The 25,433-nt window shown below is 37.8% G+C and overlaps 1 protein-coding gene across 1 annotated transcript in view; it reads right to left on the minus strand.

Moving 5' to 3' along the window:
- Window positions 1-25,433, minus strand: part of LOC136031730 (vesicular glutamate transporter 1-like) — a gene marked incomplete at its 5' end in the record, with an annotated part of 404,579 nt that overhangs the window by 12,419 nt on the left and 366,727 nt on the right.

Here is a 25,433-nt window from a genome sequence, read left to right on the forward strand (position 1 = left end):
AAGTGGAGCTGTCAAGATACATGAACTTACAAAAAAGCAGAAAAGGTTTGCCAAAAAGAAAATATAAAAGTCCTTTAAATTATCTTTTGACACTTTTGACGAAATTTATTTTTGATCGGCTTAGTTAAAAGGCTCCAGCGCAGCTGTCTAGCCCAAAGAGATCAGTTAACTTATAAGAGTGGAAACTGGCAATAGTGTCGGAAAAAAATTACCAACGCTATCTGACATATAGCGTTTCTTGACGGTTTTTATATAATAATAAGGCAAAATTAACAAGTAATAGGTGAGCGATTATTTTCGGCATTACGGCCTACGCTTCTAAGTTACCCATACTCTTGATTGAGTCGCCACGAAGCATGAATTTAAAAACATAACTGATGAAGTCCGATGGAAAATTTAACAGCTGTTTACACCTAGGGTAACAGGTTACACTTAGGGTAATTGATCTGTACCTGATTCAGAGTATGTGAGCTGACTTGCATGATCTTCGTCATTAGCAATAGTAACACATCTTCTTTCATCTTCACCAAACGGACAGTCTTTTCGTCCGTCGCAAATTTGTTCTTCAGGGATGCACACCCTGCTACCAGGACATATAAACCCTTTGGATGAACACCAATCTTAAATGAGAAAAAAATCACAATCGTGAATGCTGAATTCGATTCAAAAGTACTATTCAAAATACGTATCACAAAGAAAACCCGAATGAGGCCGAAGCTATAGCCTCATCCCATGTAAGAAACATAAAGTGCAATATTTTGCAAAGCCTAATAAACAAGAACTTGACCTAAAATAAACACCTTTTTTCAAACTTTGATCCATATTAAAATTTGGCAGTCTTTCCAACCCCCTCTCTCTCAAAATATATTATTTCTAGCAATTTTTATATTGCCTAAAAAATAAACCACTAAATCAGCACATAATTACTAGATTACTGAAGAAAATCACTGAATCGACTCAAAAATCTAGTTTTTTTCACCGGGTGGTAACCATGCTCTTAGACCTTGTTTTGTCGTTAAGTTCAAACAAATTACTTATTGATAGACTTACCTCTCTTCGCTAAAAATTCACCTTTAAGCAGCAAATATAAAAGTGAATGAAACATTCGCCATAAAACTTCCTAATTTCTGCAGCTAAGGCTTATGTTTCATTTGGAACATACTATTTCACGACAAATTTGTAGTATTGCAACGAGAAATGAGACCTGTCGTTTGACTTCAGACTTTTCATTCATTAAAACGGTTTCCTGTTTCCGCATGTTTCTGAAACCCTTTCACCTTATTTTTAAAGCTAAAACATTACCTGACAATAAGAGGCTATAAGAGGTTTGAGCTGTTCCAGTGTTGCAAGATGGTTTGGGGTCTCCATTCGGTCATAAGCTCCTTCCTCCATCCCTATACCCGAAAGAAAAATCCCGCTTGCGTGGCCTAATAGTGACGTCAAGGTGGACCTACCACGATTTTGCCTAACCAGAAACCGTGACTGCAAACGGCGCAGCAGGATGACGTCGAGGTGCGGAGCCCCTAGGGGAAAATATTTCTTAGTAAACAGCGCGGTGTTTGCACTGGGTTTTAATTTTATCGATAATTCTTCCGAGTTTTTGGGCTGAAAGACCTCTTCCTAGATAACTTGTCTATTATTAGCTGCCTCCTCCCAATAGTAGTATAAAATTTGTCCGTTCACCTTTCCAAACCTTACAACAGTCTAACTGTGCCCCATTTTCTTGCTATGTCCACCGCTTGGATATTTTTTTTTTTGCTTAAAAAAAATAGTAACCAAATCTATTTAAAATTCGCCAATTATCTGCTTACATCTGCCTCCTTGGGCCAGTAATTCTTCTCTGCTACAGAAACTTAAATTGATTCTTCCTTCAACATTATTGATAAAAGAGTGAAAGATTTCAAATCCTCCGGTAGAAACCTCAACCACCAGTGGTCTTCCCTCTTCGTATAGTATGTAGTTATGTCTGTATTTGTTGATTGTAATCTCTCTTTTCGTTGTTTTTTTTTTTCTCTGTTAATGTTTTGTCTTACTCGGTCATTAGGGCTACAAACCGTCATTTGTTTTGTGACGGGTCAGAAATAAATTGATTGATTGATAATGAGTCAGAGGCGAGGCCGCCAACTAGGTGTTGGGGTGACGCAAAGCGCCACCCCATGAGCTAGTATAAACTAATTTTTGATGTGTTTTTGTAACCCTCCCGGAAAAAATCCTTTTAAAAACGACCCCCGAAAAAATATCCTGTATATAGCCCTGGTCAGGGTTAACAGGGTTGGCATTGTCTATGCAGGATTTCAGTTCTTCTTGATATGAGAGCAGCGCCAAGTGTAAAAAACCATATTGTGACGAAGATGGGCCCAGGATTGCATGAAGCCTCCATTCATACTAAATGATGTTGCAACGTTAAAAAGCAACTGCCGTATTGACATTCTGACTAACGAATTTAGATGTTTTTAACTAGACTTGTTGGGAGTTCTAGAAACTTATATCCCCAGGGTAGAAAACATAAAATAGAAGTTATTTACTCAGGCAGAAGGACGGGATGTAGAAGCAGGGAGTAGCGCTCATGATGAATAATTGAGCTGCTAAGTTTTACTCACGTCGGGAAAGTATTAATAATAGAATACTAGCTGTTTATTTTATGATTATGAAGTGCAAGGTATCAGTCAGGTGTATGCCCCTGTAGAACCGACTGATGAAGATAGTAGTGACTCAGATGAATTTTACTTACAGCTACTGGAACAAAAAGACATGATCCCAGGTAGAAGTACGATATTTTAATCCCCAGACTGGTAGAAATGTGGATAGATGGTATCCTAGCCTAGGTAAATATGGTGTAGGAAAAGGAAATGGTAACGGTTATTGACTGCTGCAATTTTGTGGATATATTCAAATTCACTTTATTTTGCCTTAATATTCTTGTCAATTACAAAAATAACAGCGGAGGTCAAAAACAATTTAAAACACCTACAAAATTAAATCATTCACACATGGTTTATTAACAATTATTTTTCAAAATACCATTATAATGATTTACGAAGTGCGGACCAAATAACTTCAGATACCGCTGGGATAAGTGGATCTGTGGTTGTTCCAACTTTATATCGTTTTTTGTTCTCTCTTTGAACCTAGTGGAATATTGAGTTTGGCGTGTCTCAAAACCCGGAAGAAGATCACGGTGTGTTTCCAAGTCAAGGATTTCTGACCGAAATCCACAGCCAATTTATGCCTTCTCTCTTTAAGGGACTCCAACTTTAGAACTTTGAGGCTCGTCTCGTAGTCAACATAACCACTTCCCAATATTATTTTGCAGGATCTTTTCGGCAATCTTTCTATTTTGTCGGTTTGGTCGATGGTCAGTGCGTTGTGCAACACTCGGCAAGCATATTCTGTGAGCGGTCTAATGTAAGAATTGTAGTACAACCATGATTTGAGTTATCATGCCAAAACGGCGAAGGTAGGCGAAAGATGTTAAGAGGTAGGCGGTATAGAGACAATTGACGATACGCGGGTATTCCACTTGCGGTCAGAGACCAGGTGGACACCTGGAATCTTCATCGATTTTACAGATTTCAGTCCATTGCATGGCGGGTCTGGAACTGGCCCTTTAAGGAAGTTAACCCTGAACAAGACAGTTTTCTCCTGGCTGAGTGTGAGTTTTACTTGGTTTACTTCTTCTTCGATCTTTGCATTACTGTAAGGACTGGATCTGGCTGTATGTTCTGTGAGAGTAGCCTGGGGAGGAGAGTGGAGAGGTCATCTGCGAATTTGTAGCGTTCAGTGAATTAGCGCAGAAGCTTGTTGATTACTATGAGGAAAGCTAAAAGGCCTAGCTTCGACCCTTGTGCTGCACCGCATGTCAGCTCCCTGAGATGGGATACTTCTCCATTTGGAAGTTGGGCATTCTGTTTTCCGTTCGTCAAAAACTGCCAACCATTCGCAAGACAATTTGCCTTGCATTAAGAGATGTTGCCTCGCTGATAACAACTGATTGGTCGAGCAAGTCAAACGCTTTCACGAAGTCCACGATGATGCAATCAATATAAGTGCCGTCTTTCTCCAGATGCTCTAGGATGTCTCTAATGAGGCGGACCAGGTAGTGCACAGTATTATAGCCTGACCGGAAGCCGTTTTGCCGAGGATCAAGCTGATCGCCAATATCTTCTAAGAGTCATTTGAAGACAATTCCTTCCAGATTTTTAGAGAAGATCGATGTCTTTGAAATGGGCCTTAAATCATTTGCAGATTATACGCCTGATTTTTTCGGGATAGGGGTAAAAACAGCTGTTTTGAATCTTGTTAGGAAGGTGCCCTCACTCAAGCATTGGTTTAATACGGCAGCAAAAGGTAACGCGAGCTCATGGCTGCATGCTTTGATCAGTAGCTCTCCTAGAAATGAGGCTTTTGACGCGTCCAGTTTTGAGAAAGCGGTCTGGATAGAAATGACGTAAGGCCAGGATATTTTTTACAGATTGTAGCAAAGTGATGTTTTCGTGCTTTCGGCCAAGAATGTTCTGAACTGTGCTATGTAACTTTTTAGGGTTGAAGATAGAAGCTTCTGTACAGTTAAGCGGCCGTGCTGCTTTCGAGCATAGGATATCTTCCTCACCACCATATTACGCAACTTATTGGACTCTGCTCTGTTAGAGCTGTATAAGCTATCCCACCTTAGGATAAGCTCTTTAATATCTGGTGTGATCCAGGGTTTTGTTTCATTTTTTGCTACCCGTTTCTCCTCAGGAAAATGCTCTTCGAACATTTTCTGAAGTTGGTCACAGAAGGCGTTTGTCATGTCTTCAGTGGACGGTAGTCTGTAAATCAAGGTCCAGTTCTGCAGTGCTAATTTTTCCTTAAAGCCAGGGATATGTTCATCCTTGATCGGTCTGTAGATGACTGTTTTTTGTTTTTTTAATTGCCTTTCGACGTGGCAAACGTGACGGTCTCCAAATCAATGTTAGGTGGTCACTGAGGCCGATGCTTGTTGTTATTTCTCGCTCTTTGTAGTATTGTTCAAGGTTTGTGAAGACCGTGTCAAGTACGTTACTTCCGCGGGTTGGAGACTTTACCACTTGTTTCAGTGATAGACAGGACTCTAACCAGGAAGTTTTAATATTATTGAAGTCTCCGCATTTCACAATACCAGCAGAGGCAAATTTTGTCCGAAAGTGGTCAACCGAGTGCTGTAGGGGATTTACTAGAGTCTTCCGGAATATATAGCTAGTGAGTCTAAAATTTGAGAAAGTAGAAGATTTGTTTTAAATTTAAGGAATTATTTTAAGAAAATAGTTAGTTAAGTAGTAGATGGCGTCTTATAGAGAGAAGTTAGAAATGCGGCAAGGAATATTAGTGAAAACGCTTGAAGTGTAGGTGAGAAGAGGAGGGGCTTGCACAAGAAATATTTGAGCAATATACGTATTGTATGAAAAATACGAATGACGGCAAGTTGAGAAAGCATTAAAATAGGAATTAAGGAGGCCATAGATAAAATTACCGAAGATGCATCCAGTCGGCATAATAGTCAAATATCGTATTGGCACATTATGAAATTCAGAGGGAATAGTAAATCTGAGCTTTTCCCATTTCAAGGTAGGAGTCGGGCAACAATTAGTGAAAAGGAAATTAAGTCCTTGTATTAGACACATCCAATTACAACATATTCTGACACAAAAAAGTATTGTCGGATTGTTGGAAAAATCCAAATGTGATAATACAAAAAAAACGCTCCTAAAGGTCCGTAAGCCCATAGGATCAAGATAAAGAAGTACTGAAAACGTGTTTTAGCTTTGAATAAAAACCAATTTTTTCTAAATTTTTCAAAATCAATTTTTCCAGTCATTTATCCTAAATATTTTATTGTATTTTATTGCAATGTGGAGGGCTGAGCAGGCACGTCAATTGGAGGGGGTTTACCCTCTGAATTTCTAGTCCCCAAGATTTCGAAGAATACCATTTTCTAAGCATTTTCAGTGAAACTGAAAAATTATACTTCCCTAGATACTGAAAAGTACATTTTGATTCCCCTCCTAAAATTGCATGAATTGAACCCCCCTGGGGCTGAGTCAGGCACATGCACAGGATTGTTTGTGTCTTAGGGGGGAGGCGGGATGACTACAAAACATACAAAATATTGACGAATTATACGGAAAATTGAAAAAATTGTAACAGTATAATCGACACCAGTCCCCCCTCCATACATAATTTAGCACTATTCTACCTAAACTAACAAAAATAGGGAAAATCAACAAAGCTTTGAGGGGGAGCCATAGACCTTCTCCTATCCATCTACCATGTCTGTCTGGAGTTTCAATATGGGGTAAAGTTCAAAATTAAAAACATTTTCGGACTAGAAAAATGCATACTTCTTTATTCCAAAATATATATAATTTGTTATCACTTTCTCTTTTTAGTTCTATAGGTAGGTGGGTACTTCTTCCCCTCTGTTTTGAACATCGGGTTCTTCATGGGGGGTAGTTTAGGTCTCATATTTGAAGGGCGAGGGGCTGGTAATCTGAATTGCAATGGCAATAGACCTTGAGACATTAAGAAACGTTCCAGTAGATCTGGGTCAGCATTTAATAAACGTATAGCGATTCCTAATCCAGGATTCCCAGGCACAGGATTAGCTGGATTAGGATCAATCGGAGGATTGATAAGAGGTCCTCCTGGAATGGCAGGAGCCACTGGAAATCCAGTTCCTGGAGGAATGGCTGGAATATCGGGGATCCTGGGAATAATGTTTGGTAGTGGAGGTACCCCAAATCGCTGAATAAGTTGACTTATGAGTCCTATCACAGCACCTGCTGCCAGGGTAAACACAACAAGGGCTCCAAATGACAAAATGAACGTTGTGACGGGATCGTTAAAAGTGGCAACGAATTTAGTCTCAGTTGGAGTCATGGCTTTATTAACAGCAGCCATCTTGGCAGCCATTAGCGATTTCACAAATAACGAAGAATCAGGATCTAATCCATCACTTGTATCAGGGCTGATTAACGTGGGAGGCTCGTAATTTTCCATTTTTAACACACTTCTGTTCAACTATCAAAATTATACTAAATAACGAACTCCATACAAAAGTCACAATTAGAGGACCATACACACAATTTTGCATATAACCTAAATAACCTAGGTTAATCAGACTCTCAGGACTAAATACTTATTATCCTTATCTTATGAATTTTAGCAAATCTTTTTTTATGAATGACATTTGAATAATTCCATAATTATAATATGAATTGAATCAACTTTTTCTTAATTTCCATACCTATTACTTGTTATTCATTTGAGCATAAAAAAAGCTACTGATAGCAGTATAAATGTTTGCATAATGTGTATCTATTTAAAAAGTGGGGTTTAGTGTGTTCCACTTAAAATCCCCCTCCCCGGCAGAAGATTCCAGCACAGGAAACCCATTCTGCGGGAAATCACCCCTGGAAAATTCTCACAGCATGTAAAATTTAGCAGTCAAAGGGAAATTAAGACAAATAAAAAGAACAAGAAAAGGAAAGGATTCTGGAATACTCTACCTATATTCCAAACATGTGCAGAATCAAAGAGTTCTTAACAACAAACTATAAGTAAGGAACGACTCGGGTCAATAGTAACCAAAACTCTAAAGAAAGGAAACTCTAAAGAAAGGAAACCCTGAAGAAAGGAATTTTGATATATCAAAGTATATCAAAAGAATTGTTATACCGAGAATTGATATTGATATATCAAAGCATATCAAAAGAATAATTTTTTTAATGCTAATTTCAAATGTATTAAGGTCATTAAATTTAATGTTACACATCAGTCGCTACGATTCTGAGAAAATTTGCCTGATTTTCCAAAAATGGAGATCCCCCTCTTCAAAAAAAGTCACGTGATCTTAATGAAAATCACACCTTACATTCAGCATACTAGAGAACCTGAGTGTGGAGGATTCAAGCTCCTAATTACATAAAATCAATGAGAGAAGATCAGACTCGGTCGTTAAGGAACAGAAAATGAAGTGTCTTAAATGGTAATACCACTCAAATATCCAGGGGCGAATCTCCATCGTTTTAGTTGGGGGTGGGGGGCAAGAGGAGTCTATATTCAGATAGTCAAGGGATACTGGATATACAAATTTTTTTTCTCTATATTATTGGGGCAGCCATTGTACCCCTTGCCTCCCCCCAAACAAGGCTCCTGCAAATATCCTAAATATAAGGAAGGAAAAATATCCTAAATATAAGGAAGGACATTCTACACAATATATTCTTCCTATATTTTGGAATACGTATACAGTGTTTCAGAATTCTTTCTTTTCTTCATTATTTTTATTCATTATAATTTCTCTTTGGCTGCTCAATTTTATATATAGAGGCCATTTTACCAGGGTAAATGCGCAAAGCTGTATCCAGGATTTTTATTGATGGGGAGGGGGTTCACACAGAAACTTTACAAAAAGCATCAAAAATTTGCTTATATATGTGTTTTTGTTACTTTTTTTCGATTCAGACGTGAATTTCGAGGTATAGTTATAACCCGGTACCCCCCCCCCCCCGAGATACGACCTTGGTAGCACGCCTATCACCTTAATGAGTATGGAATCTCTATCCCAGTTGACAACTAAGATTTTTAAAAAAGCCACAGCATTTGAGAATATTCATATGTACCTACTCTAAGGGATTCACCCCCCCCCCCCGAAAAAAACCCAAAAGGTATACAAAATTTACTCTGTTTGGTACACAGAGTTTAGGTAACCTTTCTCATAGTCTGACCCCCCCCCCCCCCCCCCGATAAAAAAACTGGTAGATATCCTGACGTACCAAACTCAAAAAGTAACATGTATCCCTTTTTGAGAATATAGCCCAATACACTCAGGCAAGTGCGGAAGGTTTTTTTGGGGGTAAGGGGGGGGGGAATTCAAAATGAAGTATTGTAAAATTATATGCAGAATGACTACATCGGCAATTACCTATCGAAACCATAATTTTGTGAGCTGAGCGATGTTCAGCTTTCAAGCCTATGCTTTATGATTGACCAATCAGAGGGAAGATTCAATGCAAAATTTTTTAAATTGGAAAAGATTATCTTTGGGACAGCAACATCCCTATTTGTATGATAAAGATACAAAGACATAGTACTAACAGAAAATAGTTGGAACTTTTTCTTTCAAAACAAAACTTTAAAAAACACATCAAAAAGTTCTTTATATGCATTTTTGTTACGTTTTTACAAGTCGGACAAAATTTCAGGGGAGGTTCAAACCCAGCACCCCCCGCCCCCCCAGCATAAACAACAAATAAACAAGCAGAACAATAGGGAATGTTTCCGTAAGACAATGGAATTCCAAACTTTAAATGAATATTTCAACCCTATGCCCAAGGGATGTCCGCAGCATATGAAAATATAAAAGAGAAACTTATATTAAAATACAACCACTAAAACAAAAAAAAAGATTAAAACCCCTAACATCCTTACTTCAACGAAGTTCACCCCCCCCCATACAGACACCTGAATATGGCCTTGCTTGGGACCACACTAAAGCTGAAAAAGACTGTCTAAAGCAATTTCATGTCATTTTAATTTTTCACTTTTGTAGTACAAGTGTGACGTTAAAATATAGGGAAAATTGCATTAATAAATTTTGGCTATTTGATCAGGATGATGTGGCTCGACCATCAGTTGCATTGCAGTAATTCAGAAGACGTAATGATACATATATATGAAACTTTTCACTAATAATGGTTGGAAAATCCCTTGACGCATTTTGCCATTTTCTCGCTTAATCCACCCTTCCCAGGCGTTGATAATACATTCCCCTACATATTCGTGAATCGATACCATTGAAAACAGAACATCTTTATATTACCGTTAAATCGTATCTTAATATGATCTTAATACTTATTTTTAATAAGATTGTGGAATTTACTCTCAAATAAGCGCTAAAAATCAAAATTCATTATGCTTTAGATGACTTAACCTATGGATGAAGTAATGAGAAGTATATTCCAGAGTTAGTCTAACTAGCAACACTAGGAGCTAAGGGTGCTATACACTACTGAGCTTAAATAAAGAAAAAAGGTTTTTTTAATTAATTTGCAACATAAAAATTATAACAAAATTTAATATACCACATTACTTCTTCTTTACGTACGTTTTCCCTTGATGGACATACTCTGCTATAGTTGATGCTGAAGAGACAGGCGTCGTTCCAGGTTTCGATGGAATCTTTGAAAAACCTTGCATTTTTCTTCTTTCAATAAACAATTTCAATTCTCGAGACTCCGCTGGCGGCAGACCACCGGCAACTCTTTCTAGAACGTCAATTGGTAAAACAGAAATAAGATTTGGAACGGCAGAAAGTTGATTTGGTACAGGTTGGTCGACCGGAATATTGGGATTTGGAGCCGGCGGAAGATTTGGAAAAAGTGGCAGCCCTGGAAAAGCAAATGCAGAGCCGAACGCTGGAGATGAACCAATTACAGGAAGCGAACTTAGACCTGGCGTCCCAATTATAGGACCATTAGGTCTTATCAGTCGAGGTAGCACTTGGTAGATTGTTGCAAGTGCAGCCCCACAGACAGTTAGAATAAAAGCAAGTGCTGCCGTTGCAATCATCAAAGTAGTTTGTGGATTAGGTATTGACGCCAAAAAGGTCGTATCAGATGGTAATGTTTTCACCACTATGTCAATCAAAGCAGCTAAAGGAGTTACACCACCTATCGGTCCACTTGTTCGTAACAGCAGCGTCATGGTCACAACTTGAATCTTAACTGACAGACATTCTGAATGATTGCAATAACATTCAGCACAGTTAATTAGTTTTATCATTAAGCAAATTTAATGAAATTCCATTGAGCAAGATCTTCAACAGAGATTTTAATCTTCCATAGCAAAAATGTAATCGCTTGTTTTGTATGTATGAACTCTGTTCCTTCCAACTAAAAACATCCTGTATAAAGAAACAGCGACACACGAAGGGTTAGTCCTAAAGACACAAGGGAATTCCAAATAACTTCTTCAGATGGATGCCTGTCTCCTTAAGAAGCTTAGACGAAATAATAATTCGTATTAAAAAACTTTTATAAAAGCCATACCGAAGCCAAATACTTCAAATGTTTTTTTTCTAGCTTTATTTAAAGTCAGTATTCTATAAAGCTCTTAGCGTCCCAGAGTTTCTAGTTAGACTATCTCCAGAATAGAAATCTGCCTGCAAACACAACTTAATCAGCCCGTTTCACGGTCGCTTCTAAAAAACTATATGAAGTGATGTGCAAGTACACCTCAGCTATATGAACGTGTGACGAGAGGCAGGTGCCACAAAGAGTACATTTTAATGCCCAAATATTTTAACTCTCGTTGTATCTTCGTAAAAATATAGACATAATTTCGGGGAAGGAGAGGGAGGTAGAAATTGATATGTAATCACTCTTGATTCCCGGGAGTATTTTTTGGGCTATACCTTTTTTATTGGTATGAGGGGGGAGGCATTGACGTCTTTTCTGGAGTGGCAGTTACCCCCGATAATTTTGATAAAAAATTACGATGTAGCCCATGACCCCTGACTCTCCGGATATGGATCCCTCTTGCCCCCCCCCCAATAAAATGCTGGAGCTCCATCTCTAGGGGTGGGGTAATAGTAACCCTCTTTGCTACAATGTTTCTCTATGTAATATAAATATTGCATTCACTTTAACAAAAATAAATCGTGTGTTTATTGTGATGGAAGCCCATATCATATCTTGGTTAAGCCTGGGCATGACATCTAGAACAATCGGAAATTAAATTCAAAAAGTAACTCTTTTCGACTGAAAGAAAGAAGTAACAGTAGAACTTAAATCAAACATAAGTTATTCCGTATATGAGAGGGGACTACCCCATCCTCAAAACTCTTTATGCCAAAGTTGGACTTTTCGTCACAGATCTTTAAAAACGACTGCTCAAACAAAAGGGTGAATGAACTGGAATAAGATTTTTTTTTTTTAACACTGTAGTCGGTAACAATTTCGGTAGTAATTTCTTATTTTCGGTATTTTCGGATTTTCGGTAGCAACTGAAATCAGGCTAGATCTTTAAAAGGGAGCTGGAACTTTCGATTTCCAATTGAATGAGCCCCCTCCGAATTTATTCAACCACCCTTCTCATAAAAAGCTGTATATTAACAATGTACAGCTTTCATAGCTTACAGTCCTTGCTTCGGGGGCTGGAAGGGGAATGTCAAACCTAGAGGCATGGTATGTGACCTCGGACTATTTGGAACAAAATAGTTATGTTAAAATTCTGGTCGGATACGTTTGGGGAAAAAACAGTGCGGGGGTGGCTTGTTGCCCTACAATATCTTTGACTCTTAAAATGACGCTAGAACTTTTAATTTGCGATCGAATGAGCCCCCTCCGAAGTTTATATGACCACTAATGGCAGGTCCAGGGGGGATTGGACATCCTAAGGTTTAAGATTTTTGTGGCGCCCTCATTCTTTGTCTTTTAATCTTTTTTAGAATAAATTTATCGATTTGGCCAATTATTGGCACCTTTGTCACATTCCTCCAAATTTTGCTCATTGGCGCCCTTGTCACATAGGGCCCCTCAAGATTTTCCTTTGGATCCATCCCTTCCATAGAAAGTGCATCTGCTAAAAAAAAGATAAATATTAATACATTAAACCCTTATGGCTCTTTAATGGTAACGCTATAGCATTACTTCTGACTTAAACAGGTGAGTAGAACTTACAATTTGTCTTCGTATGAAAATTCGTAATTATCCAGGGGAAATAGAGAGTGGATTTTCCAGGGGGACACCTGGAACCTTTGAACTAGATAGCTACCTAAAAATTTTGCTTGGACGTCTTGTGGGTTACGAGGGGACCGGGTAGCAAAAGAGGGCACAGGGTTACATACATTTAAGCCTCTTCTCTCCTAATGTTTTCCCTTCGTAAATTGGTCGTAAAAATGCAGGTAACAATACTATTGCTCATAAGAAACCTAAAGCTAATTTCCAACTCATATATTGGTCTTAAACACAGACGTAAAATCCATTAACACCACCCCCCCAACAAAAAATATTTTGTCAGCTCCCTGAACAAAATCCTGGGTACAGTTCTGACATAAAACAAGTTTTTTCGTCTGAAAGTAACGAGCACATTAAAACTCAAACTGAACAGAAATTATTGCGTATATTAGGGGTGCAACCCCTCGTTAATACCTCACTCTTCATGCTAAAGTTCGAATTTTGTTCCAATTCTTTAAGAATCACCCCTGAATCACTAAGGCCATTTAATTAGAATAGATAGCTCTTTTTAGAGTACTAGAAAAAATTTAGCGTAGAGAGCGAGATATTGACGAGGGGGCGCATCCCCTCATATACGAAATAATTTCTGTTCGTTTAAGTTTTAATGTTGCTCCTTACTTTCAGTTGAAGAAACTTGTTTTTTTTATTTAATTTCTGACCGTTTTTAAATAATGCTGGGAAATCCGGCATCCCCTTCATAGAAAATTATCTTCCCCCATGAAAAAATCCTCCATGAAAAGATCCTCCCACGCAACCCTCTCCCCTTAACCATCCCCACCCACCAGAAACCAATACTATGTCTAAAAAATGGGCAAAGTTCATAACTTGCAGCCATTCCCCCGGGGACTGTGGGGGATTAGTCGTCGTCAAAGAGATAGTTACTAGATTTTTCAACTATGCTGAACAAAATAGGCCGTCTTGATCGCGGTGGATCAAAAATTTCATTCTTTGTGGAAAAAATTAGCGTTGGAGGGGGCTAGTCACTCTTCTACTATTTTTGTCATTTAAAAAGGACACTGTAACTTTTAATTTTCGTTGGAATGAGCCTCTCGCAACTTTCTAGGACCAGTGGGTCGATAAGATCACCCTGAAAAAAAAAAACACATATAAGCATGCATCCGTGATCTTTCTTCTGGCAAAAAGTACAAAATTCACATTTTTGCAGATAGGATCTTGAAATTTCTACAGTAGGGTTCTATGATACGCTGAATCTGATGGTGTGATTTTCATAAAGATTCTATGACTTTTAGCGGGTGTTTCCTCCTTTTTTCAAAAATAAGGCAAATTTTCTCAGGCTTGTAACTTTTGATTAGTAGAATTAAACTTAATGAAATTTATATATTTAAAATCATCATAAAAATCCAATTCTTTTGATGTATCTATTGATATTAAAATTCCATTTTTTAGAGTCTCGGTCACTATTAACCCGGGACGCTTCTTACTTACAGTTAGTTACCACGAACTGTTTGACATCTGTTCGTTCTATGTTTTGACGTCCCTACTGTTTTCCCTTCGTAAATTGGTCATAAAATGCAGGTAACAATACTATTTCTCATAAGAAAACTAAAGCTAATTTTCCAGCTCATACATTGGTCTTAAAAACAGACGTAAAAATCCATTAACCCCCCTCCCTAACAAAAAAACATTTTGTCAGCTCCCTGGAAAAAAAAATCCTGGGTACAGTCCTGACATAAAACGCGTTTTTTCATCTGAAAGTAACGAGTAACATTAAAACTCAAACTGAACAGAAATTATTACGTAAATGAGGGGGTGCAACCCTCGTCAATACCTCACTCTTCATGCTAAATTTTGTTCCAATTCTTTAAGAATGACCCCTGAATCACAAGGCCATTTTATTATAATAGATAGCTCTTTTCAGAGTACTAAAAAAACTTTAGCGTAAAGAGCAAGATATTGACGAGGGGGCGCATCCCCTCACATGCGAAATAATTTCTGTTCGTTTTAAGTTTTAATGTTGCTCCTTACTTTCAGTTGAAAAAACTTGTTTTTTTTTATTTAATTTCTGATCGTTTTTTAAATAATGCTGGGAAATCTGGCATCCCCTTCATGGAAAATTCTCTTCCCCCATAAGAAATTTTCCATGAAAAGATACTCCCACGTAACCCTCTCCCCTGACGCCCCCCTCCCACCAGATACCAATACTATGTGTAAGAAATGGGCAAAGTTTATAACTTGCAGCCATTCCCCCGGGGACTCTGGGGGATTAGTTGTCCTCAAAGTGATAGTTACAAGATTTTTCAACTATGCTGAACAAAATGGCCATCTTGATCGGTGGATCGAAAATTCTTTGGGAAAAATTAGCGTTGGAGGGGGCCTAGTCGGCCTCTAATATTTTTGTCACTCAAAAAGGACACTAGAACTTTTAAATCCCGTTATAATGAGCCCTCTCACAACATTCTAGGACCAGTGGGTCGATAAGATCACCCCCTGGAAAAAAAAACACACATCCATGATCTTTCTTCTGGCAAAAAAGTACAAAATTCCACATTTTTTGCAGATAGGATCTTGAAATCTCTACAGTAGCGTTCTATGATACGCTGAATCTGATGGTGTGATTTTCATTGAGATTCTATGACTTTTAGGGAGTGTTTTCCCCTTTTTTCAAAAATATGGCAAATTTTCTCAGGCTTGTAACTTTGATTAGTAAAACTAAACTTAATGAAATTTATATATTTAAATTCACCATAAAAATCCAATTCTTTTTATGTATGCATTGATATCAAAATTCCGTTTTTTAGAGTATCGGTCACCATTAAGCCGGGACGCTCCTTACTTACAGTTCGTTACCACGAACTGTTTGACATCTGTTCGTTTTATGTTTTGACGTCCCCTTTTAAGCTCGTTTGAGGTAAAAAACATTTTTTTTTTTTTTTTTTTTAAGTGCAATAGGCTAGGAGTTTTGAATTTCAGCTTTGAATTTATATTCATCCAGGTTTGGATTTTTTTTCTCAACAAATTACCTGATTTATTTAAATAAATGCAAGGTTAATTTCATTACTTTTTTACTTTGTGCGTGAACTTAAAAGTACATCCGTTTTAGATAATTTTGACATGACAAATTAGGCTGAAGATGAATTTCACAATTTTGAACTTAATTTATCAGCCAATATTTGAATTGTATAAAGATGCCAAGAAAAAAAATAATCAGTTTGATTTGAACTTGGAAAGGTGTTACTTTATGGTCATCTCTTTATTGACATCATAATCATGACGCTATTTTTGAGAACTTACAGCCCTATTGGAGGGCTTTCTCCTTTAGCAGCTATAGTGGACGAGTTAACTAAGAAGTTTTCAGTGATACAACTTTTTTGGCAACTATACCTAACCCGCAGACAACTTTAATGGTAGCCACAGCGTCACTGGCATTTCTCTTAACAGTTTGTGGTGCTGCTTTAGCTACCATCTACCAGGTTCTGCCAAGATTGATTCGTCCAATCGGACAAATAATCGGAACCCCTGGCCTGGATTCACTTCCCGCGATTGGTTTCAATAATGCTCCTTTTGGCTCAGCCTTTGGATTTCCTGGCTTGCCACTATTTCCCAATTTACCATTAGGACCAAACCCAAACGTTCCAGTTGATCCAGCTCTGCTGCCGCCGCCACTGCCAGCTCTGCCTCCTAATTTCTTTGAAAATCTTCCTATTGATGCCCTTCAAGAAATAGTGGCTGGGGCTCCACCAGGTGCAGCTGCTACAGCTATTTTGCGGAAAATTCTTAGAAAGAAGATCAACAAATATGGGAACAAAAATACTAGCCTTGGAAATAAATCAATGTGTACTTTATAATTATTAAATTTTTTTATTGGAATAAATATGTTTAATTGATCCATTAGTGGCCGTTTATTTACTACTGATCGGTACATAGGACCAGCAGACGTAATTATCAAGGATCTTTGTGTTTCTACTATTTAAAGGTGAATATAGTCCAGGAAGGGGAGGAAGATCTGTGAGCTTATCCGCTCTCCTTAGAACGCACAAAAAGGTAACACTCGATGACAATGCGATGTTTTTTGGAAATAAACTATTCTTTCCAAGCCTGTTTTTTGGTTTTGGATGGCCTTATAATCGTCAGAAGAAAAAAAAATTGGAGTCACTCATAAATAGACCTGAACGACAACTCGTCATACTATTTTTTTACCATTTGACTTTTTCATGAAGAGATGCCCTCCTCCTCCCCTTTGCTTAGACATACACGCAAATAGATCTAGCACGCTGTAGCCTGCTAATAGGCTAACCACCAGAAAAAAAGCAGATGAATACCCCAATTAGAAGGATTTACAAACAAGTAAAGAACATACGTCCTTTTACGGTGAACAATCTTTGGGCAGTCCCTAAGATTAGTGCATTGACCTTCATTCCATATATAGGAAAATTGCTCGCATCCACCAGTATTTAGACAGGAAGGACCAGGGAGGTTTCTTGTTCAGTTCTAGTATTTCTTCTGCGCAGCTCTAATAGTCGGTGTTCAGCGCTTTGGAACAATGTCCCTCCTAAAAATCACTGCTACTATATAATTAAGATCATATTATTGGCGAAAAATCCTCAATTTGTCCCTGTCCTCGCCTTACAGAGGCGGTACCACGAAGTAGACATCTTCCCTCGCCCTTTTCTAGCTACGTCGCTGCAAAATTTTACCAATTGTATACTATAAGCCTTATGAACTGCGGTTTAAATTTACGACAATAATGGCAAATATGGCCTTCCAAACAAGGATACACCAGCACAGAAATCTCTTTTGTCGGCGTTACAAATCGATACGGTAAGAAGGATCACCACAAATATTGAATCAAATAAAAAAAAAAACACTAGTTTGTTTTAACTGAAAGTAAGGAGCGACATCAAAATTTAAAACGAACAGAAATTACTCCGTATATGAAATGGGGTGTCCCCTCCTCAGCGCCTCGCTCTTTACGCTAAAGCTTAAATTGTTTTAAAAAGTAGAATTGTGGCAAAGAGTCAAACTTTAGCGTAAAGAGCGAGGGATTGCGGAGGGGACAACCCGATTTCATATACGGAGTAATTTCCGTTCGTTTTAAGTTTTAATGTCGCTCCTTACTTTCAGTGAAAAAAAAAACTATTTTTTTTTATTTAATTTCTGAACGTTTTTGAATTAATGCATGTTTGATTTTGGCTCTCCGCACATAAATTATTAAAATGAAATTTGCATATTAATCCTTTTTTTGGCTAAGTGGCTTTCTCTTAGTTTTGATTTTGAGAAATCAAAAGGGGGTGGGGAAGAAAGCCTAGTTGCCCTCCAATTTTTCGGTTACTTAAAAAGGCAACCAGAACTTTTAATTTTAACGAACGTTCTTATTAGTAAAAAATATACGTAACTTAAGTATTAACTTACGTAACAAACTTTTATATTCTTATATTTTATTATCTACATGAGGGGGTTTGTCCCCTCGCTCTTTACACTAAATCTTAAGTTTTGTCCCAATTCTTAAAAGAATGACCCCTGAATCAGAAAGGCCGTAGAATAAATAGTTGAAATTACTAAAAATATTTTTAGAATCCCTCATATGCGTAATAATCTCGGTTAATTTTAAGTTTTAATGCTACTCCTTACTTTCAACTGAAAAAACTTTTTCATGTTTATTTTTTCATGTTTTCATTATAGTAAAGCTAGAAAATCCTGCACCCTTTTCATTGAATTTCTCTTCCCCCATGATATATTCCTCCAAGGAAAGATCCTCCCACATAGCCCCTCCCCTCAACCCCACCCCCAAACCAAAAAAAGATCTGTCTTCTGGCAAAAAATACGAAATTCCACATTTTTTTAGATAGGAGCTTTGAAATTTTTGTAGATAGGAGCTTGAAGACATCCCCGGGGGGGGGGGATGTCTTCGGCAGTCAGTCCCCCTCGCCTCAGGAGTTTTACATATTCCCTTAAATTTTATTTAAAATTTACAGTTTTTGCGTCTTTTAATCTTGGAACCTTCAGAAGATGCCCTTCCCCCTAAAAAAATTGGGAAATACCCCTATCTTGACTTTCTTGGAGTTTTTATTTGTCAATTCTCTGCTCTAGTTTAGTAGTTGATAGATTAAAATAGGATCTAAAAAACATATTCATTATTCATTTGGTTGACTGTGCAAGATGTCACCTAAAGCAGCTCATGAACTATTTATTTTTATGAATGTTAATAGATTCATTAATTACTAATTAATAAATTCTTTATTTCTGCTCTTTGATTTTCACACTTTATAGATTAGAATCTGTAGATGTCATTATTTTAACAGTCAGTGAAACTCCAGTTAAGACTAATCATAAGTTACTAGTCGAAGTAGAGAACAGATTGATTATAGGGTTAAAATATAGGGGTTAGAGATGCCGATAGGAATATTCAGCAGACTTGAATCCGTTGGTTCAGATTTTGCGGGGACGCCGCTTGAGTCTCTATTGAGCAAAATCAGTGATGTCTTACCACCTCATACAAGGCTTTTAGCCTCTATCCCTGATCCCATTATCAGTACTGCAATTTTTGTGTTTTTGAACGGATTCATTCTCACAGTTGCCTTTAACTTCAATATATACTGCTGCCACCTTGCTTGGCAGACTTATGAAACCTGGCTTCCCGGTTGGAAACGTTCCTGACTTACCAGCTATTCCTGGGGGTGTAGGTAAGTTGTCCAGATCTTGTTCTTTACCATAAAGTTACAGCCAAACAATGGCTTAATTTCGTTAACCCTAGGGGGGAGTTGGGGCCAATTATACTAAATCAATTGAAAATGACAGTGAAAATCGAAAACTGAGCCATATAGTACCATAAACGTTGATATATCCTAAAAAAAAGTGACACATTTCTGTGGATGCTTGAATTATGGAGGTTTATCTTAGATTTGACAGGATTTTTAAAGGAACTAAATTTCAGCTTGAGGGGGGAGGGCAAACTTGGGTCTGGGGGTGAGGGGTGGAAGCGGCAAATGCCCCTCTCCCCCAAAGCAAAATAACGCCCTTGCAGCCAAAGCCACACTTTAGTTTGCGTTCCTTTTTTCTATAATTAATACTAAAAAAGCTTTCAAAGACAATGACCCTATTCAAAGCTAAAACGAATGGGAATCAAATCATATAACAATAAAAACTCGGAACAAACAGAAATGAAAACGAATGATCACAGCATAAAGACAATAACAGATACTACTATGGATGAGAAAATGAATCCTAATGCAAACAGAAAATGAAATTAATTATCAAATGAAACTTAAACGAACAGAAATCACCTACAGGAGTAGGGCTACCTCTGACCTCATTAAACCTTATAAAGGCCAGAACTTTAGATTCTGTCATAATTATAAAAAAGATATTGTTTAAATATAATTATTTTTAGCAGAGTGAAATTGACAGTATGACCTTTAGAGAATTTGGGGGGATAATATTATTTGTTTGCAATTTCAGCTTCTTATGAATCTGACTACATTATTTGTTTTAATCTCTGTTACGTTTAGAATTCATCTATTTATCATGACAATTTGAAGAATTACTACAGCTTGGGCTTCTGTTATTCCTGTCCCGCTGGAGAGTTTTATAGCTTTCATTTTACCATCTGAAGCATGCGGTCTTTTTTTTCTTCTTCATTGAGATTTTCTTGGCCCGGCCAAAGCCTAACTTTAAAGTTGATCAGAAATACACACTTGTAGTTTCTTAAATCTGCGTACGAAAAAATATTTTCTGGCCCTTTGTTGAACCCCATTTGGCCCAGTATAATTTTATTTTAAACTATCTGTTAGGGAGGCGCTTCGCGCCACCCCAACACCTAGTTGGTGGGGGCGCTTTGTGCCCCCCAAGCCCCCCCCCCCCCCCCGCGCGTAAGTCGTTATGCGCCATTGTAGTTGTGTCCCGGTCGTCATTTATATTCTCTGTGTCTCGGTCGTGATTTGTGTCCCGGGTGTCCCAGTCTGTAATTTCTCTTTGACTGTCCCGGTCGTCATTTATATTCCCTATGTCCCGGTCGTCATTATAAAAATTATATTCCCTGCGTCCCGGTCGTCATTTGTGTCCCGGTGACCCAGTCTGTAATATCTCTTTGATTTTCCCGGTCGTCATTATATTCCCTGTGTCCCGGTCGTCATTTGCGTCCCGGTCTGTATATACATTCGTTTTTGAATTGATTTATGATGAAATAAATTTATTTTTTTCTTTTTAGTTTTTTTTTTTGGTTTTTACCTTTTCTTAGCTTCTTTAGTTTTTTTTCTTTTTAGTTTTTTTGTAGTTTTTACCTTTTTTTTTTTTTTTTATTTTTATTTTTTTCAGTTTTCTTTTTCTCCTTTATTTTTCAATTTTTTTCTTTTTTTTTTTTTAGTTTTTTACCTGTTATTTTTAGTTTTTTTAGCTTTTTTAGTTTTTTTAGTATTTTCCTTTTAGTTTTTTTTTGTAGTTTTTACCTTTTTTAGTTTTTTTCTTCTTTTGTATTAATGCTAAAGCCAAGTTTCGAACCTGGAACCTTTCGAACCTAGAACCTGGAATATAACGCTTTACCAACTCCAACTCAGCTACCTCGGCTTGAATACATTCGTTTTTGAATTGGAGCTTCGCAACCAACCCCCCCCCCCCCCAAGCCCCCCACGCGCGTAAGTCGTTACGCGCCATATTAGTTACGCGCCATTGTAGTTGTATCCCTGTGTCCCACCTGTGAATATATATATATATATATATATATATATATATATATATATATATATATATATATATTATATATATATATATATATATATATATATATATATATATAGCTGTTGGGGTGGCGCTTCGCGCCACCCCAACACCTAGTTGGTGGGGCGCTTCGCGCCCCCCCCAGCCCCCCCGCGCGCGTAAGTCGTTACGCGCATTATTAGTTACGTGCCATTGTAGTTGTGTCCCTGTGTCCCACCTGTGAATATAGATAGATTTATATATGTGTTTCAAACTACGTAAAACTTGCGAATATACAACATTCTTGGCTTTCCCATTGTCTGTGCATATACAAAGTCTTATGTACTAATAATGACGTCATATGCAAACGCTCTTTTTACAAACAAACAAACATGCATACACACAACTGGTTTTTATATAGATAGATAGATAGATAGATACAATACAAATTAACTGCGTAAAACTTGCGAATATACAACATTCTTCGCTGTCAAATTGTCGCTACATATAAATAGATTGTCAGGTTTACCGACCCTCGAACATGCAACGTACAATTGTCCATGGGAAAACAATCAGTATCAAGATCTATACCACATTTTTCTAATGATTGACCTTGAGCTTTGTTAATGGTGATTGCAAATGCTAATCGAATTGGGAATTGCAATCTTTTAAATTGAAAAGGCAGATCCGTTGGAATCTTGGAATGCGAGGAATAAGAACAGCCTCACCCTCAAAAGGCCCTGTCAAGATTGTGGCCTCTATTAGGTTTTCCATTGTTTTTTTTACGGCAAGTCGCGTGCCATTGCAAAGCTTTGGTGGGTTGATATTTCTTAAAAGTATTATTGGTACGCCTATTTTTAGTTGTAGCATGTGTGGTGGAAACCCTGAAAGATCTATGGAATTTAAAAATTCAGATGGATAATTAACCGCTTCATTTGGTTCCAAAACTGTGTCGCTGACTTGTAAAGGACTGCCTGGTCTCGAATCTTGGTCAAAACAATATTGTTGATTTCGTGGACGTCTATATTTTTGGGTGCGAGAATCGCTCTTTCACTTAGCCATTTATTATTTTTATAATTTTTTAGAATATTCGGAAATACTTTTTCAATCAATTCATTTTTGGACGTCACTAAATTACAGAAATCAGCAGGTAGTTGTATACGTCCTGAAATTGAGTCTACTGGAGCTTTCCGTTTCCAATGGCCAGCAATTGATCTGAAAATGTTTGACCAGAGTCATCGTTTTGCAATCGGACACGCATAGTTGTAGTTAATTTTAATATTTTTACGTGTGCCCATAAATTAGAATTTTTCAGGCAAGCATTCATTTTGTCTGCAGGAGTTGATCTAGGTATTATAGGTAATGTCTCCCGCAAGCAATATTAATGTGGTGCCAAAGGGTTTCGACTTGCCTCTCAAATCTTTCAAGCATTGATCCAGAGCCTCGAGCGATTTTTTGTGTGCCATTGTGCACTCATCCCAAATAATAAGTTTGCATTGCTGCAATACTTTACCCATCCCAGATGATTTGGAAATATTGCACGTGGGAGTTTCTGTAGAATGCAAATTCAGAGGCAATTTCAAAGCGGAATGAGCAGTTCTTCCACCAGGCAGCAATGTTGCGGCTATTCCGGACGACGCAATTGCCAACGCTATATCATTTTTTGATCGAATTGATGCCAGAATCAGTTTTATCACAAACGTTTTTACCAGTACCTCCTGGCGCATCCAAAAAGAAAATTTCTCCAACGTTGTTATCGACACAATGCATTATCGTACCATAAATGTCTTTTTGTTCCGACGTTAACTTGGAAATGTTATTTTGTACATACGACAATAGATCACTCGTACTGTAACTTTGTTCACGATCCAATTCTACACATGTCGAAACAGCAGAGATACGGTTAGGTGAAGGCATTCCCAAATCCTGAAGAGGTGTTTGCCATACGTACGCACAAATCTTCTATAATAACTAATGTGTAGTTATAAATTTCTGATGTAAAATCAAAATTCATATCTGACGTCTCTAACTGTTTTCAATGGAGTATATCTTCGGACATTTTTGACTTATATTTTTCACATAACTCTGTAGGAGCTGATGGAGAGCAAGTTGTTAAAATGATGCCAAACAATGCACGAATTTGACTTGGGGTTGACGTTTCGCACGCGTCATTGATGCAGTTATCCCAGTGTTGGTCATTCTCCAATAAATTCAGAGCTTGGCATACACTACGGTAAGTGCCATGTATAGTACCGTTTACAGTTCTCAAATACTCAAAGGATGTCGGACCGGGTACATTCACCAAAAGCAGGCGTAGAAAGAAGCATTAATGTTGATTGGGGTGAACGGTGTAGAGTCTTCCTATCGTGGTATCTTTGAAGATGGTAGGTTGGCCGTCGACTGACTTACCCTGTTTTCGACGTTCAAATACTTTATTTTTAGTATTCCACGTGTAATACGAAGGCACTTCAGTATACAGCAGTTTTTTTGCAAAAGAATCATTTTTGCAAAGCGAAAAAAAAGCTGTTAATGTTGTATCCGGTGGATTCAGGGCTCTTTGTTGCACGTTGGTTTCCGTGAAATAAACACGTTGACCATTCTGTAAATGTACCGCTAAGTGAACAACAGCTGGACTACGTTCATGTATCGGAAATCAAAGAATTCGCCAACAGCTTCATTACTGCTTATGTATATTCCAGCCTGATATTGTACGATTTCGTCGAAATCTTTGATTTCGGGCTGCAAGCCAAAAACTGCCATGTCACTGCCTTTGTTGACGTATTTACATATGTATTTGATTGCCTTACGGAGTTACAGTATTCAACGTTTATGTGTGCATTAAATGTTTTTGATAATAATGGGGAATATGGAACAACCCACTGGTTATCTACTTCGATGGTGGTACCGTTACGCTTCTTTATTATTGCTGTTTTACCGCCATCTTCAGTAGATCTTCTTCTATATTGTGGGTAACCATCATTGCTAGTAATTGTCTTTGATACTAAAAGTCGAGGATATTGCTTTGTGCACCTTCCTTTGGCCATGCATGGTGAATTTTCGTTCAGTGCACCGCAAGGTCCATGTATCATATTTTTTACAATAATATCATGTAACCCCTTATCGACATTTTTATCAGGTTATTTCAGCGGAAATCACATCATCAATTTCGTTCGAAGTAATTTTTTTTAAGTAGCCAGATTAGTATATGTGCGTGTGGCAAACCTCCTTTTTGCCATTCCACTGAGTACATCCAGCATCGCACTGACCCAAACACTTCAAGTTTTACTATGTAGTTTATCAGTGATTTCAACTTTTGCCGGAAGACACGGGCCGTAATGTCATGCCTATGAACCCGCCGATTGGCCTTGAAGTAAAAGCTGCAGTATCTCGTCCCAAGATTGATTACATGTAAATGTAATAAATAAATCTGGACGACCATAGAGACAAACATACGCAATAGAATCTTGAGCATAATTCATGCATATGACGGGGACTGCCAGCATATGACGAAGGTAAAATTATTAATCTTCCAACATTTCTGGTATTACCGTCATTTATAACTGCATCTCGCAAATAAATGTATTGTTCAGAGCGGAGCTTGGTCTGATTCAGGCGGATATATAGCAAACGTTCTGATTCAATTTTAGCATACATATCAACGACAAATTGGTGAAACAATTCACGGCATTTTAAAATATAATTTTCTTCATCCTGCCGAATCATTAGTCTATAGGAATAATAATGCATTGCACTGCATTTCTTATTCATTCTTTGTTAGTGGCTTGATTCATCAATTTAATATTAAATTGATAGCCGTCGGCTCCATCCCAAAAAATGATAGGATATTGTAGGGCATCGTAGCATCGATAAGTTTCAGCAATTCTTAACAACTGAGGCGTTTCGCTTATGAAGAATAATATCTCGAGGTAAAAACTGATCACCGACCATAACGATTGCCACTTCGTCGATAGTTGGAGCATTGTATCTACGCACATGTTGGCCAGGAGGCGTTTTGTCAGCGGAAAT

This window comes from Artemia franciscana, chromosome 10, assembly GCF_032884065.1.
Source record: "Artemia franciscana chromosome 10, ASM3288406v1, whole genome shotgun sequence".
In the NCBI taxonomy this organism is placed as follows: domain Eukaryota; kingdom Metazoa; phylum Arthropoda; class Branchiopoda; order Anostraca; family Artemiidae; genus Artemia; species Artemia franciscana.